Genomic DNA, 5102 nt, shown 5'->3' on the forward strand with positions numbered 1-5102 from the left:
AAAGGAATTGCTCATGTAGTAGCATTTCGGGTCTTAACCTCTGAAGTCCTAGACAGACCTTTTCCTAAATGTTTTTTCAAACAGAGATAAAGTACAACATCCATTTTAGTCATAGTACCAGGTGGCCATCCGTGACAATCTCATTAAAAAAAAAAAAGGTATTTAATACAAAAAAAATATACAGTTGGATTCTGGTACAGACACTTCCAGAGAGGAAATGGTTAAAGATCTTTGGATTTAAGCATAACCCATAATCCAAAGAGCTTTAAAACTGGTTCTTAGGTTTGTCTCTTTAGTTTCCATTACATTTCAGAAGCAATTATTTGAATCTCCAGTGTGTATTTGTGATTCCAAGATCTGTACATTCTCGTCATTTATTGCCTTGTTTCGATTTGAATCAAAAGTAAATGCAGGCTGTAAGTTCAAATAATAAAATATACTGCATAAAATGAATGCGTTTAAACGTGTTCAGATGTAATTAAGGGGAAAAAAAATCAAGAATGTACAAATTGACCATTGAGAAGAGGGGGAATTAGAATCTTTCTTGGACATTTTGAAATCATATATTTGCATTTGATGATGTTACCTAGCAACAGAGACTCCACCCACAGCATCAAGGCTGCAAAAAACACCCCAAAAAACACCATCTTAGCTGCTCCTTGTGCAGAAAGTTTTCAATATATCCAGCAAAAATTCCACAGACACCATTTTGAGTATCCGCAGTTTATGACAAAACAGTTTCAAATCAGAGATGGTCAAACACAGGATGATTTTAGAAGGAACAACACAGCATGATATCTCACTCACATCCTTTTGCTTTTCTATCACACACTGCATTTATCCTCATGGGACTGTGATGTTTTCTGAGCAACATCTGGCACAAGAATTTCCCTTTGGATGAATAAAGTTCAATCTTACCTGATTCAAATTGAAGTGAACAACTGAATTTCTCATATTTGAATGCATGTCAGCATTGGTTTGAAGAACATTGTTCAAGAAAACTGTTGAGCTTCCCCCATAACTCAGATGGCTGATGTAGTTGGACAAATATTAAAATGCACATTATAGGAAGCGATTCTCTTACATGACTGTTAATGCTTTTGTTGTTTTATTTATTCATCTTTAGAACATGTTTTTGGGGTTTTACACGTGGCTCTGAAATGTATTTTAGAAAGCTGTGATGTTTGGTTTGAACTCCAGCAGCTTGTCTTGAACATGTCTACACGCCTGGATGCGCTGAGTTGCTGCCATGGGATTGGCTGATTAGATATTTACGTGCAGTTGAACAGGTTTACCTGATAAAACAGCCAGTGAGTGTATGCTTTTGTGAAGGATGGGCACGAGATCATACTGAGCTGGTGCAACGGAGCTGCTGGGTGCTGCTGATGACTAATATTGATCACTAGAGTCAGTAAACTCTGCTGTCAATTGTGTGCGCCTGCAAACCTCTGCAATTACACCATTGTGGCACGTCAAGGGACCCAGTGGATTGAAAATTGAAAAAAATCAAGGTCTGCAGTGAACTCCTACTGTGCATGGCTCCCTCTTGATAACTGGTAAATGATAGACCACACCAACAGGCCTGCCAGGAAGCACAACCCAATCTGTTCTTTTACCACCATCTTCAGAACGCACTGCTAAACTGCGCTTACAGACAGATAATGTAGCAGCCATATTCCATTCACACACAAAAAATAGTCCTTTTGCAGTTTCTGATGAATCTAAAGTTAACAACTTTCTTTCTCTGTTTCTGATGAATGTTGTAGATCTACTAAGTTTCTATCCAACCTGAAGGTTCTCCCGTCAAACAGATCCTTTCTTGCAGCCATTTCAAGTTTAGTAACTGAGGTTTTTCCATAGCAGGCTGCACTATTTTTTTTGTCTCATTTGTGTCCAAACGAGGCTAGCAGCCTTGGATGAAACAAAGCAACCATTGGCAACATGTTCTTAGGTTCTAACAAGGTATGATGCTTGTCATTGGTTTTAGCTAATTAAAGAGGCTCTGATGCCGGTGCAAACCTCTCATCTTTTGATGGACCGAACTGCCATAGAGCTGCTGGTCCATCTACAGGCTGAGGAGGTGTCACTGCACAGCTTTCAAAGCTGACTTCAGAGTCTCATGGTGCTCTCACATGGCTTTGCAGTCTGCAAAGTGTAAACAATTTTGAAAAAAACGAGGCCTTGGAAGTGAAAATGGCCACATTCAAACACATTAAAAACATCCTTCCAATGTTCCCTATCGGCTTAAACCTTAAAGAATTGGAATTGGACTTCAAACATTGTTTGAATCCTTGTGTTGTGTCTAACTTTTCCCTTTGGAACCAGACTGAGTGTAGACACCGTTAGAGAAAGTTGGCGATATACTTTCACATTTCTAGTTTTTGTTTCATAAAAAAATTCATCATATCGAAGTCTACCTGCCTTTAACATCTTGGTGAATTTGCTAAAATGCTTCCTTTTAAGCTCCATTAATGATACTAAAGCACACTGAGCTTTTTATGTTTCCCTCAGTTTCCTCACAGCTTTAAAGGATATGATGGAGAAAGCCTTATCACATAAGAAACCATGCTGGTGGTATTTTTCTATTTGCTGTGAAATTCACTAAGTTGTTGATCCTATAAGTCGACTTGGTTTCTGCCACTGTTCCGCTGGCTCCAGTTACAGTCGAGCAAATACCATGATAATCCAATTTCAAAGTGTAGCAGCGACTTTAATGCCACAAAAACAAGCAGTGAATAGCTGGAGAATATTTTAATGTTGATTCCTATTTGGGATTTCATCAGAGTAAGCGGCTTGGAAAAATCAATATATCCATCCATTTATGTCCATTTAGCATTGACAAGCAAAAATCGTTTGGCCAAATTAGGATCAGCAAACATGTATGATGCAGCTGAGCGTGTACGAACAAAGCCCCTTTTGACATGCAGCAGATACTAGTTTTGAAAAAGAGAAAAGTTATTCCCATACATACTTAATTTTAAGGAAAACCGGCAAAGAATGAAAAACTGCAGCGACTCCAGTGGCTAGCCTTTTATCGTCTCGGCCTCCATCCACCTGCGAACCGCAGCGTGCTCTGCACCAATACAAAGCTATCAAAGAATAGAGAATACAAAATGATAAATTCAGGATCCTGCTGTTGCTACTATCACAGTTTATCTGTGAGACCGCATGCATACCCACGAACGCACCAGCTTCAATAGAATGACAATGCAGGAAGTCCCTCCACAACCCTCTGCTCAGTCGCTGCTGGACGCACAAATTTAGACGCATAAAGAGCTTCCTTCCTCCATTCATTGTCTATAAGGAGCAGCAAATGTCTCAGCAGGAGCTCGACGCAGGCATTTCCATACTGACAGTTCACGGATTGGATAACTGAATGAATTGTTGCATCGTGGTAAATACAGGTATCTGTAGTGATGGTAATGCAACAAGAGCAAGGATGAGAGAAATGGAGTGGTTCTATTCAGACAGTCGGGAAATGAGAAGTGACCTTTAATTACTGCGGAGTTACGTGGACAACAAGCAGCACTTTACCGCTGCCTCGCATCAGACAAGAATAACACCTGTAACCATGGTAACGTAATAAATATACAGCAAACACCGTGTTAGCTGTGTAGGATGTATAACACATGACAACGAAATCATAACGTCACTGATGAAAGCCAGAGTAAAATGTTTTTTTTTTGTTGTTGTTGAGTAAAATCAACAAAAAAATTGTGAAAATTTTGACTTAATTTATTTTTTGGTCAAACAGCAATTTAACTTATGGTTGCCCCAATAAGTTTCTGTTTTCACATTACTAGATGTCATATTTGATGCCAGTTTGGTATTAAAATGGGAAATTTTACAACAGGATTGCAATTTTAAAACAGCAGCAACTCAAAAGCACCTGATTTAGATGTTACCATTCAATTTATGTCATCAGTACCAATCATTTCCATACACATTGACCAGACGGGCCCTTCTCTAACTTGCTGTTGTCACCATTGTCACTTTATTTAATGCCACAATTTAGCACTCAATATGAGCAATAAAAGTCTACACTTGGAGGACACCTACACAAAGGACGTCTGAGTTCATATCCAATCTCAGACGGTGGTTGTACTTTGATATTTTGACCTCATCTTTCACTCATTGTTTTTACTCACTGTTTGGTTATGCTGATGTTGCAAAGCTCCATTTTGTCTGCTTGAAATTTTGCATGCCACATGTGTGCAAGAGATCACCTACTTGATCAGGATTATTTACTGTTTATCAATGATCAGAATGGATGTTAACATGCCTACTAAGTGTACAGAAGTTGTATGAGGTCCCTACTAGGTCAAATGTCTGGGAAAGATGTCCTTTAATTGGCTAATAATGCTTAAAGTTTTCATGATAAAATACTATTATTCGAAACTGTACAGTAGCATTAATTCCTCAGATCATTTGAGAAAAAACTCCTATATGAAGTGTAAGTTGAGTTCCAGTGCATTAATTTTGCATTTTAGGAGCTGCTTTCCCCACATTTCTTATCTTACCATATAAAATAAAGTCTTCAAAAAAGGAGCTCTGCCTTTGAACGTGTCCAATCAAAACCAAACATACCGCTTCTTTAAAAGTTCTATTCTAAATGCCAGACGCATGAAGGTCATTTAACAAAAAGCATCTGTACATGCAGTACAACATACTGGGAGTCTATTGATCGTCTCTTTATCCTCAGTTCACAGGGAGCTGTTTTTTTTTTTTTTAGTTTTTCGTGAGCAATTCTCCAACATACGCCACACAATTAACAGAGACGCAGGAATGCAGCTCAGAGGGGGTCAAGAGCAGAGTAATTAACAGCTCGGGTCGCGTGCTAATTGCTACACTGTAGGAATACGTGTGCCCCAATCAACACCTCGACTGTCGGAGCTGTGAAGGTAAAAATGCACGAATGCTTATGGATTCGTCATCTCCTGGGTTAAAAGTGAACAACAGCCAGCAGCAGAGCATGTAGACTGGATTTTGCCTCGAGCATGGAAAGATAAAGGGTCAGGGTCCTGGACACTGCTTCCTATTGCTTTCATTTACACCAGTAAGGTTCAGTGGAACAACATTATTTCCTTGGTTCTGTCTTGTAG

Source organism: Stegastes partitus, unplaced genomic scaffold (genome assembly GCF_000690725.1).
Source record: "Stegastes partitus isolate 25-593 unplaced genomic scaffold, Stegastes_partitus-1.0.2 Scaffold345, whole genome shotgun sequence".
In the NCBI taxonomy this organism is placed as follows: Eukaryota; Metazoa; Chordata; class Actinopteri; family Pomacentridae; genus Stegastes; species Stegastes partitus.